This window comes from Manis javanica, chromosome 8 (assembly GCF_040802235.1).
Source record: "Manis javanica isolate MJ-LG chromosome 8, MJ_LKY, whole genome shotgun sequence".
NCBI lineage: Eukaryota > Metazoa > Chordata > Mammalia > Pholidota > Manidae > Manis > Manis javanica.
Window position 1 is genome coordinate 120,871,763 of NC_133163.1, and position 18,993 is coordinate 120,890,755.

An 18,993-nucleotide genomic window follows, 5' to 3' on the forward strand; every position below is an offset into this window, starting at 1 on the left:
AAAATCCCATGGTCTTACGGCTATGATCAGCTCCTACTTTAGAGTTTGTTATGATGCCATTCACCTGACTTCGTTGTACATCGGTAGTTCTCCAACTTTAAAATCAGCATCACCAGAATTTCCTGGAAGGCTTATTAAAACACAGATGGAGAGGTCTAGAGTAGGCCCTGAGATCTGCCATTCCAACAAGTTCTCAGGTGATACAAATACTTCTGGTTTGGAGAACCCATTTTTGGAACCATTGTTATTGATGTTTGTGAGCTTTTTGTTTTGCTCTCCTCACTGTTTTGTCTACATTCGTGGAGAAAATTGAGGAGTTCAAAAATTTTGCTGCTTCGCTTTGAAAAACAATCCAGGAGTTCCTCAAAATGTTAAGCATGGAGTTACCATATGACCCAGCAATGCTACTCCTGAGTATATACCCAAGAGAAATGAAACGGATGTTCAAATAGAAACTTGTTCATGAGTATTTATAGCAGCATTATTCATAATAGCCAATAACTTAATAGGAAATAACTCAAATGCCTATCAACAGATGAATGCATGAACAGAAGATGGCATATCACTACAATGGAATATTATTTAGCCTTGAAAAGGAGGGAAATTCTGATAATGGTGCAACATAGATGAACTTTGAAGACATTATGCTAAACATAATAAACTAGATACAAAAGACCAGATATTGTATGATTCCATTTACATAAAATATCCAGAACAGGCCACTCTGTAGAGACAGAGAAATAGATCAGTGCCTGCCTAGGGCTAGGGAGCGTGAGGACAGTGGAGAGTGACCGCTAATGGGTGTGGGGCTTCATTCTGGGGCAATGAAAGTGTTCTGAATGGATCATGGCGATGGCTGCACAACTCTGTGGATGTCCTAAAAACCACTGCATCACACAGTATAACATGTGAATCATATCTCAGTCAAGCTGCTATCTGAAGAGCAACCATGTTGTCACAACTGCCATCTTCCCAGAATCCTCTTAGTCTTAAAAATATTAATTATTCACAGATGTTACTTCTATTCATTGTAACAAGCTTCACGTAAAACTCTTTGCCCACAGTCGCACCATGGCAGTCTGTGGAGGACGCGGTGACGGAAGCTGCTGGCTGAGGGTACCCCGAGGGAGGCTCTGCTGCTCCAGGAAAAGCTGTGGTGAAGTAAAGTGGGGTTGCCCTGATAAAGCCATGCCTCTGCCTCAGAACATAGCCTCGGGGCTCTGGGAGTCGCCGCCCCCGCCTGGCCCTCCGCGCAGCCCACAGCTGGTGTCTCTGCTGTGAAAGCAGGCGGACCCCTTAGGCACTGGCTCTTTCTTTCCCCCTGCGGACCCCTTCCCAGCCCCTCCCGTGCTTCCAGGGCGGTCAGGGCCTCCCTCCCTCCCAAGTCTCCTACCCCTGGCCCCAGCAACACTCATTCTGCTCGCCGTCTTGTCAGACAACAAAGACACTGAAGGACTTTATTTATACCTCCAGCAGCTAATGAGACAATTCAATGAAAAGCAGCCCGGGTTTGGTGGAGCCTCCTCAGTCCTTTGATCGCCTCTTCTGTGTTCCAATTCCCAGCATTTACTCTACATATACATTTTCCACGGTGAAAGGACACCATTCTTCCAGGAAACCCATTTGTTCCCTTGGCTATTTTATTTCAGTCTTTTGTTTTGCTTTTATTATTATTGTTAAACTGTAATTAATTCTTCTCCTGTCAGCTTCTCTTCAGTGTACAATGCCTAACACAGCATGAAGTGTCTTTGTGCATGCCTGCCCCCCCCCCCACCCAGCTACACACCTATTCTTGAGAAAAGGTCTGACGTTTTGAAAACACACAAGCCCCTAGACCTTTCCTCTATGGAATGTGAGTGGCAAGGGAGGGAGGAAAGTTTGCACACGTGAAGCTGAAGTGGTTTCGTAGTCAGGTGACCATGGATTCCAACTTAGCTGAGGTAATTCTGTTTTTAGCAGACAGACGCTTGAAGGGTCAAAAAAATCTTGGTGGAAGCCTGAGAGAAAAGCCAAAATGCACTTTAAAGTGAGGCGCCTGTCCTGCTGCTCAAGTTTGCAGCTACCGAGCACCTCTGTGGTACCGTGTTTCCTCCAGTTTTTTGCAGAATCCCTTTGATGTCGGCCTCTTTGAAAGATTTCCCAGCACCATGGACAATTCTGTGCCAGATATGTCCATGTCTAAATCCAGAACCTGTATGTGACCTTGTTTGGAAAAAGGACCTGTGTTGTTAAGAATCTTGAGATAGGGAGAACATCCTGGATTATCTGAGTGGGCCCTCAATTCAGTGACAAGTGTTCTTGTAATAGACGTCCAGAGGAGACAGACAGACAGAAAACAAGGTGACGTGAAGATAGAGGAAGAGACTGGAGTGGTGTGGCTGCAAGCCACGGATTGCTGGGCAGCCACCTGCAGCTAGAAGAGGCAAGGGACAGATTCTCCCCTGGAACCTCCACAGGGACTGACACCTGGTTTTTGGACTTCTCATGTCCAGAGTCATGAGAGAACACTTTTCTGTTGTTTTAAGCCACCCAGTTAGTGGTAATTTGTTATAGCAGCCATAGGAAACCAATATTGTATCCATGATTTGCCAAGTCACCACAAGCAGAAAACACAGAAAAGAGAAAGGATTGGTGAAAAACACCAAGTCACAGAACTTTCAAATGTCAGGCTGTTCCCTTCAGATGGTGACAGGCTGTGTTGTCAGATCAGATGAGGCTGTCCACATAACTCAAGCCTAAAGCATGCACTGGAGACAAAAAATGAATGCCTACAGCCCAGACCTTGCCAGAACTGGCTGTCCACAGTTTTGCTTTTCAGGAATATTGTTTCTCTCGTGCACATATGACATGGCATGTACTTGCTCAGCTGTGACTTGTTGTTTATCCACGAGATCCCTCCATCCAACAGATTTCTAACCTCAAGCTTTCCATATTTCATCCCTACACTTCCTCTATTTCTTTTAATGGTTGCAAAGAACACATTTATGAGGCTAGAGATATTTCCGGGAGTCCAGGGTCTTTCCTGGAGCCATGGGATCTTTCTGAGAAGACACGCTGCCTGTGAGCTGATGACCCTGCCTTCATCTCATGGAGTGACCTTTCCCAGCAGGCCAGGTCATGAGATGGGTGCCCCTTTCTACCACCTTAGGATCTGGCTCTCCTTTGTATATTCATTCCTATGAAAAATGCTTATTTTTAAATATTTTAAAATATTTAAATATCAGGGGATGATACTTGAACCATTTTTCTTTCACACTCTATTAGTTCAGGCAACTTTTGGCCGTTCTCCCTTATAAATTTCTCCTAGGACCTCTCACGTAATATTCAGTATCCTTGTCCTGTCCTGGGATTTAAGCCAACCTAGTTTGGGTCAGTAAAAATTTCTCAGTAGAAACAGTGCCTATATGGGACCTGCATATTGTAGGTCCTCATAAACCATCTGTTGAACAAAGGGCCAAATCTCCAGAGGTTCTAGCCATATATAGTACCACTTTGTTATACTTTGACTTATCCTATGGGAAAATGTTTAAAAATTCATATTTAACCTGCTTTCATTTCTATTATTTTAAACAACTTCCACAGCTTACAGAGTGGGTCTTTATCCGTAAGGACAGCTACATGTCTCCCTGTCTTGTAGTTGTGTGTGTGTGTGTGTGTGCTGCATCTGTGTGCATGCATCTGTGTGCATGTTTGCACACAAAATTCCTCTGGCAACAGAAAGTTTATTTTTCCTCTTTCCGTAACTCAAAGTCTACTGAATGAATTTAACTTAATTTACCTCTCCTGACCCAAATAAATAAATAAATAAAATGCCAACAGGCGAAATTATGGCCTAAAATGTTATTTTCTTATTTTCAAAAAGTGAAAAAGTAAGTGTGATTGAGTCTGTTGCTTGAATCACAGCTCTCACTCCTGGCAACACCCTAAAATAACACTTTCCACCTCAGTTCTGCAGCCCAAACACAGCGGCGGCCCGGCCCCGCTTCTCCACTGATGAAAGGTCTTCATGTCTGGCAGGGCATGCTGTAAACCGAGGCTCACAGCAGTGAAACAAGAGGTGGTGTGGAATTTACAAAGCTCAGAGGGGCAATCTGCAGCCATTTGTGGTGATTAATATCTCCTTCCTTTGGGTTGAATGCCAGCCTTCAATTAGAAACAGAAACAGAACTTTGCTTTTTACAGAGCAGCCCCCCGAGAGCCCCCAAAGGGCCTGCCCCTGGAAAGGAAGGCCTGGTAAAATCGGAAGAGAAGGAGAGTTAAATCCCCACTGGCAGAGGGCGTTTGTGTTCCTGGACACTTCCTGTGGCTTCCAGGCCATCCCTGCTGGCAGCTTATGAGATGGCAGCAGTGACCTTAAGAAGGCGGGGACTTGAAGGAGGAAAAATACTTAGTGGATTTCTTCTTTCTTTTTTTGTGACTATTTTTATTAAAAAAAAAATTCCACTTATCTGTGGGAAATTTCCTAGGTCCGCCCACCCCAGCCCCTGCCTGTCACTGGATTCAGTAACTCACCAGCCGGGCCAGGCCCATTTGGGGTACTTCTGCTTCCAGTCAATGCTGAGGCTGATATGCCCAAGGCCAAGGCCAGTTAGGGGAAAACAGGACCACCGTGAACACCAGTTTTCAAAATTCTTCACATTTGTTGTAGGTGTGTGAAAAATAATGCAAGTTCTGCATCATTATCACAGCCTGTCCTTGCTTCCCCAGTGTCTCCCCTCCGAGTTGGCATGTTCACTCGCAGCTCTGGCAGGTGAGTCACTATAACTCTTAAAGAGGCCTTGATGGGAGGTCCTGGCCCGGATCCCACCAGAACTCACTGCGAGGGTCGGTTCCTGCTCTTGGGTGTTGGGGGGCACATTATTGGTTGCCCCCACTCCTCCACATTCATTCTCCAATTTCTCACCCACAGAGGATGTACATGGCTCTGGGGTTACGAGAGGGAGTAAGATCGTCATACCCCCTCCCCCACGGGGTTCGCTCCTAGTTTGGGAGACACAGACTGAACATGTCAATCAGTTCAGATGGTTCTAAGAAACAAGAAAAAAAAAAGAAAGAGGTTAATGTCATATAGAGTAGCGAGAGGTGAGTGAAGTGTGTTTTTAGGCCGATCGGGAAAGGCCTCACTGGAAAAGTGGTATCTGAGCTTGGGCCGTCTATGGTAACGTGTATATAACCTCAAAGTGACGCACAGCCAGTCTTGAACGGTCATGCATTAGCCATGAAGCAATGAGTGTGGTCAGGCGTCTGGGTCTGTTGCCAGGAAGAAAATAGAAGAGGAAGGCGAAGAAGCATGGTTTTCCTCTTACTTCCCCGCCACCCTAAGGTCCCTCAGCTGCAGACACTGATGTCGCTGACACCCTGCAGAGTAGCCCGCAGCCTCTTCTGGAGCCAGGCCTGCGCTGGGCATTAGGACCACCAACCCTGCAGCCAGTGTTCCATCAGCCATGATGGCTCGCTTGGGCCCCGTCGCATCCAGTCCTCACAGACAGAGCAGTGATGCTGACCAGCGCGGCCTCGGCACTGAGCCACAGTTCTCTTTCCACTTGTCCCTGCAGCCCAGGGAGGGGGGAGGTCACAACCCCACAGACTGTCTCCACACAGACCATCGCAATCTAGTGTGCTCGGTGCACAGGTGGATGGAGTGATGGCTCAGCAGGGCAGCGGCAGCGACGGGGACGGGGTGCAGCAGGCTTCCCAGGGAAGCTGGATCACTCCCGTTCACCTTCAGTCCATCTGCAGACTTGACTCTTTGTACTGCTTTCCAGCAACTATCTTGGCTCCACCTGATGACGGACGACTGACTCAGCATCCCGTGAGGCTGCTGTGGTGAGCACACCACCAAACTGGACCGGCTCTGCGACACCCGCACCCCATCAGGAGATGACACTCGATGTCCCCCCAGCCTGATGGAGAAAGCCAAAGAGTCTGTCCTGGGTCAGGCACAAGGTGGGGACCCTCCACACCTCATGACCCTGGGCGCCCAGCCTGGCCCAGGCACACACCGCACTTCTGCTCCTGCTTCCTGCCCAGCGCCCTGTTGGGATGTCCATGTAGGGCTAAGCCCAGCCCACAGGTTAGAGATCAACAGGCCCTGAGAAAATGTCCCCAGAGTAATCATTCCAGGCCGGGCTAGGCTGAGGGACCCAGGATGGCTCAGTCCTGCAGGCCTCATGGATGCAAACTGCCCACTCGGTCTCTTGTGTTGACCACAGGGCCAATAACGAAGAGAAACTCTGTGGTCAGGGTGGGAGCAAATCCCTTCCAGAGAGCTGCTGTCCCAGAGGAAGTCAGGGACAGCTGGGCAGGGACCGTGAGCGCTTGTCCACACTGGGAGCTGTGACCCCCGATCTGGGTCTCTGGAGTGGGCATCAGCACAACTCAAATCCAGAGAGCTCCAGAGCTTGCTTCCAGGGCCTGCGGAGGAGAAAGGGGGTGGGCTCTGCACTTGACTCCAGAGCCAAGTGGAGGGGCCAGGTCTGTGTCTCGGGGGAACACCAGGACACAGCACAGAGCCGCATATTCTGACACCCACTCTCACTTGCCTCCCTTCAGTCTGACCTGCTGGCTGTGGACGCCTCCCTTTGGTACAGGGGCTCCAGGTGCTCATGAAGCATTCTGCCATCTCCCCACTGGTGGGCGTGTATGTGGGTGGTGTCCTCCCTGAACACTGCTGCTTCTGAATGATGCTGGCATGGAAACATCTAAGATGGTTTGTTATCAATGGAAAAGCAACTTGTAGAAAAACACATACGTAATGAATTTATAAGCAAATTTTGCACATCACAATGGTATGTACTCCCATATGTATGTAAACACATAGGAAAGGGCCTGGACGGCAACCCCTGGAAAAGCGGCGGTCATCTTCCTGGGAGGATTGGGACTGAAAGAGGAGTGGCAAAGTGTGGCTTGTCTGTGTGGTTTGAATTTTTTACAGCAAGGATGTGTGCAGGTACTTCTTAGGTAAATTTTAAAAAGCGGAACATCTCAGAACATCTCCCTGTTCTTTGTGTTGCTCTGGGTGTCAGGCCAGGATGGCTGGTTGGGGTGCATAGCTTCTGCCTTGGGCATTCCACAGCGGGCTCTTTGGTTCTGAAGAGAACAGTCCAAACGGAAGGAAACTGAAGCCAAAGAGGGCTAGATTACTCTGAAAAGGTCACCGGTTTTGTCCTGGCAGCCAGGCAGAGAGTCTCCAAGGCCCTGGAATGAAAGAAAGATATGGAAAGGAGAGAGTAAGAGAGAGACAGCCAGCCCAAAGAATGGCAGATGTTGGGGTCCGACCAGTCTCCCTCTGAAGATCTCCCTGGCCACTGACATATCCCATAGGAGAGGTCTTCGAAATCCCAGAGGTCTGAACGTCTCCTGTAAGTCGCCTCCTGCTCAGTACTGTCCCACAGACCCCTTAGCTACGTCCAAACCTTTACAAAAAAGCCTGTCACATGTAAAACCCTTTGAGAGTGGAGCTTTAGAACATAAAAAAGAAGGTAAAATGGTTACTCAAAGGGTAGACGACAAGGGAAGATCAAAATTTCAGAGGGATCCGGGCTCTGAGGTTAGCAGGAGAGCGCGGAACCTCTTGCAACCCCTCAGGAATCCTGGGAAGGGTTGTAAATTTTCCACAGCACATGGGATGAAGGCTTGAGCAGGTTTAATTGGCCACTCGAGTAGTGGTGATTCTAAAAATTGAAGATCCTGAGGCTGAATTAATATAAGTAAAACACAGGCTAATGGATTTTTAAAAATCAGAAACCTATAAAGAAGTAAAAATTGCCAGCATAGCATTTCCATCCATTTGGTGTAATCCGTTCATGCATTAAAAAGTAAACTCACCCTCTGCCCCTTCCAACTTTCCCCTCTGCAGCTGTGTCTGATGGTCCAGCTTTTACAGTAATGCAGTGCATGGAGTCAGAAGCCCAGAGATCCATAAACCATCCAGACATCTAATAGTGCTTTCCAAGGGGCCCTGAACACTGGAGGGTAAGTGGCCGGTAATGGCTGAGCTGGGCAGAGAGGCGGAGGAGAGAGGGCTTCAGGGGAAAGTGAAGTAGAGAGCATAAGGAACATTTTTACAGCAGCTATAAAAACAAGCCCTGTGCACACACCGCTAGATTCTGAGCTGGCCAAATATACTCAGGCGGCTCACAGTTCAAGTTGCCAACCTTGGCTTCAGTTCTGGCAGCTACTATCTTAGAGACCCAGCAAAAAACACTTCAAGAGAGAAAGAGGCACCACCATCTCATTGTGGAGCCAGTGCAAGGATGGCTGTCAGAGGGCTCGCCGTTACCAGGAGTTACAGGCAGCAGGCAGTCCGCCTGGTCAATAGGCTCCTGGCAGGTGATTATTACTATTCAGCACCGGCCTTTGGTTCCTGGGAACCAAACAATGGTTTAGGCTTCTGAGGGAGGGCCACACTTTGCAGACATGGAAGAGAATGTCTGTATTTGCAAAATGCTATGATTTAGGGTTGCTGACCCTGCAGCCCATTCCCACAGGAACTCCAAATGGAAACTCTCACCCATCAGTACTCCCTGACTCCCTGCTCTCAACCAGTTGCTGGTGACAAATGGAAATTTCCTGCCCCAGCACTGCTCTGGAGAGGTCAGAGCACACTTAATGGCTTCACTGAAACTTCCAGTTTAGAGATACTGGGAAAGGGAGGCTGGACCCAGGCTGACAAATGTTTAACAACCAGCTCTCTAGGGGACAAAAGCTCTGATTTGTAGCATTTGCTGATTTCCATGGAGTAAATACTCCCACCAGCTACCCAGTCCTGTCTCTGGACAGAGCTGGGAAGGGGTGTTCAGCAGCAGCCCAGGCAATGATAGCTGGAACGAATCCCAAGAACATGGACAACAGCAACATGTAGTAAGACAATTAGGAAGTGATGCATTTTGAGTATTTATTCCCTTTGTCTTTGATACAATCATTTAATCAGAAGCTTATATAATTTAACTGTTAATTATCACTGTGTTTGAAAATTGGCTTACAAAATTCCTAAATATTTAGCCACTGACTCTCATGAGCCGGTACACCAGCTGGCTCTCACACACCACCGGCTGGGCCCTGGGGTCTTCTTGCTTTGGGTTCTGGACCTAATTTCCTTTTATATGTTTCTTCCATGCTTCTCTCTTCTTTCTTCTTCTCTTCTGTCCTTCTCACTCTCCCTAGGCTTTTTCTCACCACTTTGCCCTATTTATTGACCAGGGATCCTCTGTGCTGAGCATGTTGCATGTGTAGCTGGAGAGGCCCTCTGTGGCAGAGATGTCTGTGCTTACCCATACCAGTGGTCCTCTTGGCACCAGGAGAATAATACTTCTCTGCTTCCCAGCAGTTAGGCAGCGCCACATGACCAGCTCTGGTCACTGGTTGTGAATGGAAGTGACATGTGTCACTTGTACACTGAAGAATCTCATTGATGGTGTGAGACCTTTCAATGTTCTCTTTTCCTGCTGCAGTGATCTCAGTGAGCTTGAAGAAGGCCCTGTGTGAGGATGGCAGGGCCAACAGATGGAAGGAGCACAGGTCACTGAGTCACCACATGGAAGATGGTCGCCCTGAAGAATCACCTGGATGCATGGTGGATTCGTACAAGTAAGAAATAAGCATTTGTACAGTAAGTGTTGGTGCTGCTTGTTAATATAGCATGATCCAGTCTATCCTAACTAATAACCTTCCTTACAGTTAAGGGCCGACCATATGCTTGTATTGACAGGAAACTCCCTTCAAATTCCCACTCCCCTATCAAAATTTTGTATAGGAATTTCCATGTGCTTTAAGAGCTTGTTTTAATGAGGGGGTTGGACATTCAAGTCCAGTTGAACTTTATATCAGGAGACAAAGAAACCAAAAAATGTGGTCACATAAGATAGAAGTTTCAGATGCTTATTTCTCTTGAACATAACGTTCAGATTTAAGTGATGCAGGGTTGGTGAGGTATATCCTGAATATGTGGCTTCCATGTCTGGGTCCAAGGCACACGACCCATCTGTTACTCTTTCCTACCCAGAATGGAAGAGGAAGGGGCCTAGGAAAGGGAAACTCCACCCTTTTAAGCGAAGACCCAAAAGGGACACATCACTCCTGCTCACATCTTATTGACCAAACATGTATCACATGGATATAACTAGCTGCAGGGGAGGCTGGGAGATGTAGTCTCTAGCTGTCAGCCACATGCTCCACTAACATTTGGTGGGGCATTTGTTAGTAGAAGGAAGAAAGAGAGAAGGAATACAGCAAGAAAAGACAGTCTCTGCCATCATCTATGATGTTGTCCTGGCAGGGGAGGAGCTCTGGCTGGTGCGGAGATGCTGCCTGGGGCAGAGGAGCTATTCCCAAACAGAGTAACTGGTCCTCTCTGGCTTCCACTGGAATAGGCCATTTGGGATAGGACCTTGGGGTGAAGGTGACTCTGCTGCTCCAGTATTATGGCTCCACCCTAAATGGGCCAAGGCTGCCTATTTTCCCCCAGCCTTGGTCAGCGTGGGAATCTGTTCCAATGAGGCTGGCTGTCATGGAGTCAGAGGGCAAGAAGTACTTGTTGTCAAGGGCATGGAAGTACATGGAGTCAAGGGCAAGAAGACTGTGCAGGGAGATGGCTGAGGAGTGGGGTGGGGGAATGTGGATTCTGGAGTCAGACTCCCTTGGGCAAAGTGCTTAATCTTTCGTACCCCAGGTTTGTTACCTTTAAACCGGGATAATAATGGTGCCAAGCTCATAAGACTGTTGAATTATTAGAGGGGATAATGGTATAAATGTGCTTAGCAAAGTGCTTTCCTAACCACCAGCAGTAACTGCTGCTACCACTACTGGAGTATGTGGCTGCCACCACGGTGGGAGTGCCTGGCTCTTTCACACACAGCTGCGTCCGTGCGGAGGAGGCCTCCACGAGAAGGGGTGCTCCAGAGCACCTTGCGTCCGAAGCCCAGAACCATTCTCTCCCATCTCTCCTCTGCGTCTTGTACAGAGCGGCCTGCTGGTCTGCCTCTGCTCTCGTGGCACCTTTGATTTGGGGTTCTCCTTGCTGTTCCCTGGCACTGGGCCTCAGTCAGGGAACTAGCCCCAAGACCCTGAGAGGAGCTGGTTCACCCCAGAAGGGTCTCTGGGTGCTCTCTTCAAACAGATTATCCTACTCCCTAAAGTTCTACACGCTCAGGGGATCATCTGGCTTTGCCACATCAAATAAGTCTTGTTACACCTTTTCCCAAAAGCTGGCCTGACAATTTGCATAACTAAGAGGGGTGGGTGAGATGATCCCTGTCCCCACCTAGAATGAGATGCAGCTGGCAGCTTTCCTCAAAACAAACTATGTATATATGTAACAAGAGCAACAACAAAACATAACATTTTGGTAAGCTGCCCTGTGCCACTCATTACAGACATCTTATGTCATGTGATCTCCACAGCGAACCTGTGAAGTAGGGATCATAGGCCAGACCTATCTATCTAAGTCCAAAATATTTCCTTACTCTGGTCATTAACTTGTTTAGGCAGACCTAACACAAAGGAAAGGAGAAAATTTAACATTCATCAGAGCTTATTTTTAAGGTTTTGAGAAACATTGTTAGATAGGATTTTTGCAGATACAACCAACAAACTCAGATCGAGTGGATTAAACAAAATCTTCAATGTATTGGCTCAATAAGGGTGATATCCAGAGGGGCTGGCTTCAGGTGGAGGTGGATCCAGGTGCTCAGATGATGTCACTAGTGCAGTGCCTTTTCTCCTTTATCTCTGCTCTCCCTGTTTTGGTTTCATTTCCAGGCCCACCTTCTCTCCATGGTGGCCCCATAAACTCCAGGCCCACAGGCTACTAGCTTCCAGTCCAGAAGAAAGAATTTTTCTCTTTCCCAATAACTTCAGAGAAAGTCTGAAGCTCATGGAGCCCTAGTGTATCTATCTGGGCCACATACCTGCTGCAGAAGCTGGGGGGATTGGGAGAAAGTATACAGAAATGGGAAGGATGGTTCCCCAAAGGGAAATGGCTGTGCCATTACTGGAAGGTAAAGCAAAATCACCAGGTGAACCTGTATACACCTATGTAAAGAGGAATGATGAGAGGGCATTTTTGCCTTCCTGCAACTGAAAATGAATTTCTCTCAGTCTCCCTAATCCAGGGCTTCTCACCTTGACCACACACTGGTCTTAAAAATTCTAGTGCTCAGACCACATCCCAGACCAGGGAGATCAGAATCTCCAGGGAGTGGGGTCTAGGCACCAGAATTTTAAAAAACTCACCAGGTGATTACAATGTGCAGCCAGGGTTGAAAGCTACTGCTCCAATTTCCTGGTCTTATATTAAAGCCCATGACTTGCGAATACATTGATCATGCTAAGTTCCAGCCCAGCGGTTCTGAGTTGTGAGCTGGGTCCCTGGTGTGTGTCTGAGCCCCTTCTCTCCCAAACGCTGAGCCAAGGGCCACCTTGTCCCCCGGTGAAGGGTCTGGACGTTTACAGCTCTCCTCAGTGCCAGGAACAGGGCTTGGCTCCTCAAGGGAAGGAATGACTCCCCAGAGGGCTCCCAGGCGGGGGGCCCGTCGCAGCTCTCGCACTGCTGACGCCCTCTTGGTGTGACCCACTCCCTCTGCAGGCCCAGGGAGGCCTGACGCTGGCTCTCCCAGGGTAAACAAAATCCTGGCAGGGTGCCAAAGGGGAGAAGCAGTGGTGTCCTTTGAGGGAGAGGGAGATCCTGCCCAGAGCAACATGGCATTTATTGAAGGGACAGAAGCCAGTTGCTTACCCTTCTGGGAACAAAGAGTCTCCTGGCAAGAGGGGGTCTGAGCTGGCAAACACAGACTGAGTCTTTCAGCATCCGCAGCGGGAGGAAAGTGCTGGAAATGGGAAGACAGCAGGGAGACTTGGTTTCTGGGTGGTTGCCTCTCGGAGTCCCCCTGCTGATGAAACACCGGGATGGGTGGCAGGACTCATCCGCCACCGTTGGCAGGTCCTCGTGCTGTGGGCCCGTTTCCCTTGGTTACATGAAGGGGGTGGACTTACTTCCTGGAGGTCGTTGCACGGTCTGCTGCGGTGCCTGACGAATGGTTCCCTCTGGAGCGGCTGTACATCTGTGCTCTGCTTTAACATACGGGCAGAGGGGAGAGTCCCGTGGTGCCCCCTGGACCTGCCCCCTCCTGTCATATTCGAGGCCACTCTCCTGGTCTGATGGTCAGCTGCTGCTGCTTCACTGCCTCTGCGGAGCCCCCCTGGATGCCCCAGGGGGGTGTCGGGGCGGGTCCACCTCGAGGACCCTGTGTTCTGAGCAGTGCAGGGGTCTCCTGTGCTGCCGGCCCGAGGCTGCCCCCAAGGGCCCAGGATCCCCAGGCAGCTCTCCCAAACCACACGTCTCTTTGGCTCCACAGGACTGTCATAGGGCTGAGGGTGTACCCTGGGGTTTCCCTTGGCGGCCCCAAGGGCTGATCCTCCCAGGCTCAGGCCTCCTGAATAGCCACCCACCCTTATCACCCCTTGCTGTTTCCCACCCCCTCACCCTAATCAGAAACCTTGTTTGCTTAGCTGGAGCCCTGGCCTTGCGGTTCTCGCCCATAACTCAGGCCTTTCTTGCCCCCCTTACAACTGCATCACTGTAACAGCCTCTTAACCTGCCTCTCGGAGGCTCTCTCTCCTCCCACCCCACCCCATGCTACCTCGGGAGCCATCTTCTAAAAACAGCCTGACTTTGGCCAGCTGGCCTTTAGGCTCAAGGACCTCCAGCGGGTCGTCAGTACCTCGGCACTCAGTGCAAATCCCTGCCCGCCTTTCAGGGCCCTATGGCTCAGGCTGCTCTGTGGGGACAGCCTCCTTGTGCAGGGGCCGGGAGCCCCTTCCGTTCAGCCCCGCTGCCTCCCCCCGTGGCCCCTGTGCGTGCGGCAGTCTTGTCTTCTTATTTCATCGCCTTCGCCTGTGTGTGCCCCTCCAGTTTGAAATGGCCTCCGTTTTAAAAATCCTACCATCTAGTCAAGGCTTCTGCTCTGTGCCTAGTACTGAAAAGTCTGTTCAGACTATTCCAGCGCATACTGGTCTCTTCGTCCTTTTATTTCTTACCTAACTCAGAGTCAATACCATTGTTTTGTTTGCATTTAACTGATACTGAGCTCCTTGGGGGTAGAAACCATGGCTTATATTTATTTTGTGTCTCCCCATGAAGTTTAGCTCCAGGCTTGTGCACCGTAGGGTGGGAGAACTCACGGCCGTCCACCCAACAGCAACACTTTCCTGCTGCCCAGGCCAGCCTCCCACTACAGGAGGGTGTTGAGGGAACCCGAGAGCTGGGGTTGCCAGCCTCATGGGATGTAGCGGGGGCACCTGTACCCAAGCCGATCCTTGCTTCTGGAGCCTGCAGGGAGTTCTGATGGGGGCTAGGAAAGATTCCTCCCTGTGTGAGGCAGATATTCCCTTACTTCTCACTCTGTGGAAATGAGAACGGAACCAATAGATATCAGCCACAGTACCAGTTCCTGCCTCCTCCCAGCCTTGAGCCTTGATCTAGGACCCCTGAGGCTCTTGGTAAGTCAGTGAGACCTCAGAAACAAGCCTGAGAGAAGCCATAAATACATGGGGCTTTGTTTGTCTCATTTCTGATCATTTCATCAAGTCAGTGACCAGCAATTAATGCTTCAAAAGCTCAAGGTCTTTGATAATGGACCTACCCACTACTGTAATTCTAAAAAATATGTCTTCCTGACCCCCTCCAGGCAATCAGCTCATACCATGAAATATGAAATCCACACATGCATAACTGTGAATGTTATTAATGATCATAAAACCATCCAACTCCTTCAAAAATCTAAGCCTTATTCCCAACACAATTACCCCCTACAGCAGTGTGGTTATTCATGGTGGAAAGATGTATTTCCTCTCCTTTGTTAAACTTTAGCCATCATTAACCCTACTGAATAAGAGGCTTCTCATATTATGGGACAAGTTGAAGTTTTTCCAGGAGCAGAGAGCTGCGCAGAAATCTGTCTGCCTGGGTCTGGGGATGTTCAGCAACAGCCTTTTCCTTACCTAGATGAGTTCTGTCAGGTCCACTGACAAGTGTAAGTTGGTATCTTGGCCCAGCAGGGCCTGGGCACCATGTGCTCTTCAGGAATGGAATGAGACACATCAGCCCTCAGTCTCCAATGTGGCATCTACTTGCCCATGCTGGTTAACATGAAAGGGAAGTGGTTTGGTGGGCTATGGAATATCCACGTAGGTTGGCTGAGAGACTCCCCCTGTCCCAGCTTTCTGAGAGCCCCCTCTCCCGTCCCCCCTCACTCTTCGGTTCACATTTCAGTAGGAGAAGACAGCTTCCTACCGAATGACCCTGGCCCCCTTTTCCACCATCAACTGGACAAAGGTCGACACCTGATCAAAACTGGGCCTGTCAGGGCATCTTCCCAAATGTGTGAAGGTACAGCTGAGAGGCATCAGCTTCCCTCTGGAGCTGCTGGACATGCAAACTCAGCAGTACTCAGTGGCCATGTTTTCTGCAAAAGCCAATTTACAAACACAGCGAACACTGGAGGAAAAGTACAGAGGAAAATGGATGCAAGTTGAGGGAGGCTTCCTGGCTTTTCTAGGCTCTGTTCCAACCTCTGCTCATAATCTAGCTCTGAGGTCTGGCTGCATCTCTGCCTTTAGTTTCCAGGAAACATCCCTGATCCTCATAACAAATTTCTTTCATTTAAAAAAAATTTATAGTTGCTTGAGTAGGTTTCTGTGACTTCCAACCAAAAGGCTCCTTACAAATACATAGAACACTGGGTATTAGGTAACCATTAAGTTTGCTTATAAATAATTTTTGGTGTCAGGGAGAATGCTTATGATATAATGGTGAGTCATTTAAAAAGCAGCCTATAAATTATATAACCAGTGTAAAACAATGGAGGAGTAAAAACTACCAAAACACTATTTGTAGTTATTTCTAAGTCTTGGGTAGGTTTTATTTTCTTCACTGTGTCTCTTTTCCTCTATGTACTTTATATTTTTTCTGTACAGAGTATGTATTAATTTATAATCATAAAATAAGATTCATTTGTTTAAAAGTAAAAATACTTAAGAATCTTTACCTGCTTCCTCTCTTTCCCCTCGCCCCAATCTGCAAAAAAAAGATATAACTTGAGTCCAAAGGTGCTGGCCAATCAAATCTAAACATACCTAGAGAATGCGTGAGCATGAGGGGTTGAGGAGCCTGCTAGGAGAGAACCCACTGGAGTCAAGTATACCAAACTGGAGCCTTGGTTTTCTGGAAGGAGAGGAAATCCCAAATAGAGGTGGCTGCCCATCACTCAGACCTGCCCCAGCCACTCTCTGTGGCTCAGGCTACAGCCAGTGTGTGTGAATTAAAATGAAAAGGGTTCTTTCACTGAACACTCAGGGAGACAGAAGGGTATATATAAGCAGCCCCCACTTGGGATCCTCTAACAGTGTTAGAGGACATCAAGGGGTAGAAGCACTCTCTCCCCACTTTGCTACAGACCACTGTGCAGCTTTGACACCGTGGGGCCTGGAGTACTGGCAGTGATGCTACTGATGGTGGCAGCGATGCCTGGCAGAGGTGGCAGCATTCAAGAGTAGCAGCGGCCATGCATGCAAGCTGCAGCAGACCGGTAGATGCCATGCCAATTTCCAGTTAATGCAGTGAAGCGAGGGAGTCCCACGGAATCTACAGCGACATCGGCAAAGCCAGCAATGCCCAGTGGACGTGTCAGGTCCAGCGATGAAAGGACAGGAGTAAAGAAACTAGCGTAGAGAAAAAAGAACAAACAGTTGCTAACCAACTGGACAACCAAATGGTAAGCTGACAGCTAAAGCAGAATCAGAAGCGCTCAGTAGATAACACCGCGGTGACCCAAATCGGGCTACATGGCCACCAGTGCTTAAGAAAAAGTTGAAAAAGCAAGTTTTCAACCTTTCTGTTGATAATCTAGAAGTATGCAAGGAAGAGGAGCAATGGGAATGAATATTGACTTGATAAAGGGGAGTTTAAAAATAAGTATCAAATTAAATATGGGCAAATCTTACAAGGGAAAAATCTAGAGGAATTCTGCATTCAGATTGTAGTTCTATGACCCACAAAAGTAAAATATCCTTTTATCAAAGAGTGAACAAGTGTTCATTTACATGTTCTAAATTAAAATAAGTTGTTTAACATATGTCTATGTCATTCTTTATGACTCCCCACAGCAACTGACACTTTCCAACTTGTCAACCATGGATCTCATCATATCCCGCAGATCAAGTAGAGTTTGACTACATTTGTTACTCATTTTGAAAAGAGCTTTATTCTGTTAAAATTCATGCTCTTTATAAATATTGAAATGTACAAAGAATAAAGTAAAATTCAACTGTTAGGGGGAACATTCTTCCAGACATCATTCTATGTGTACCTATTAAAAAAATAAACAAATGGGATCATGCTGTTATCTCCCTTTTTGCACTCGATTACATGTGTCATAGGCAAATTTCAATGTCATTAATGAAGAACTACATCATCATTTATGTTACCTATTTGGAGGTGCCATGATTTTTTTTTGACATTTAACCTTATTGATGAATATTTAGGTAAACATCCATTTTCCTTATTATAAATGAAGCTGAAATGGAAATCCTTGGTTTAGATCATTGCATGCTTTGGTGATTATTGTCTTGGGGGAAATTAGAAGAAGTGGGACTGCTGGGTCAAAAGCACACTCATTTAAAATGTTCGTTCTCCCATCCCCGGGCACTCCATTTGGAAAGAATGGACCAATTTGTGTCACCACCAGCAGAGCTCAAAAGGGCTGAGCTTCAGCCCCTCACCCATGGTTTTGTCATTCTTGTTTCCTGGAGTAAAATTTCAGATTTCTCTTCATCTTTTATCTACTGTAGTCTTTTTGTAGGTGCTTTTCTGGATAGGTTCCTTGCTGAGTGTTTTTTCTGCTCACTTATCTTTAATTGAGGGTAGTTCTGTTAGGGTTTACCATTTGCTTAAAACTAGTATGAGTGAAAACTCCTTGACTTCATTCGACCTCACTTTGGTTATTATTTGGATCTTCTTATAGGATTTGAGCTAAAAAGGCTAAACTCTAATCATGATTTTTCTCTGCTAATTTATTCATTTACTAGAAATATTTGGTGTAGGGATAGAGCCTGATTTCCCTCCTAAAATTTCACCACAACTGCCATGTTGGGGAGTTTGTGTTTTGGAAAGGTTGGCCACTTTGGTGAGAAGTTGGGTGAATGGTGCCCTGTGGTTCACCAGATGAATCCACGCTTCTCTCCTAAGGAGAGGGGACTGACTGAGACAAACACAAGGAAAATCCCAGCTACACCAACATCCTTCTGGTTAACTGGATCATATCTAGACCACTGGCGTCCAAGCACTGTCCCCAGGGGGTCCCTCAGGAAGCCTTGGCTGGTCCCACAGCTCAGAGTTGATGACTTCTATCTGACCCAGATGTCAGGGAGACCTAAAGGCTTCTTAGCGGATGTCTCTGTCCTCAGAGCCTGGAACCACACCCTTGATCTCCACAGCTCTCCTTCTGGGGCACAGAGCTTGCTATCCTGGCTGCATTGGACATACCTATTCTCTGCCCATGGACCATTCTTTCTTCTGGGAAGGCCGCAGGGCAACTCTAGGGTCTCTTCACTCAGAAAGCCACCTGCCAGCAGGTGAATGGAACCAGGACTGCCACAGGAGGGCCCAGATATCATCCATGACAGCAGTGCGTGAGCAAGAGGGGTTCCCCGTTCAGACGCAGAGCCTCAGGAGGCTGGTACGGCATCCCTGTGAGAACCCCATCCAGCAGCTCTTCAGGAAAGTGTAGACGGCTGGGTACACTCCAAGACAAGGAGTAATGTCTCTCAGCCTTCCACCTCTGTGTTAGTTTTCTATTGCTGCCATGACAAATTAGGGGCTTAAAACAATACCCATTTATTATGCCCCAGGCTGTAGGTCTGGAGTTTGACATGGGCCTCACAGGCTGACATCAGGCACCAGCGGGGCTGTGCTCCTTACGCTTCCAGGCTCGGGGAGGT

General features: G+C 48.0%; 1 long non-coding RNA gene across 2 annotated transcripts in view; it reads left to right on the forward strand.

Annotated features, from left to right (window-relative positions):
* LOC140843203 (uncharacterized) overlaps window positions 1–17,367 on the forward strand; it is a 166,657-nt gene extending 149,290 nt beyond the window's left edge. Inside the window, exons 3-5 of one of the 2 annotated variants that reach the window (XR_012120786.1) lie at window positions 7,859–7,974; window positions 9,453–9,588; window positions 16,452–17,367. This is a non-coding gene — a long non-coding RNA (uncharacterized lncRNA). Of the gene's footprint in view, window positions 1–1,064; window positions 3,806–7,858; window positions 7,975–9,452; window positions 9,589–16,451 lie in introns of those variants that run through there. The other variant, XR_012120787.1, reaches the window with a different exon arrangement.
* Window positions 17,368–18,993: the final 1,626 nt, after the last annotated feature.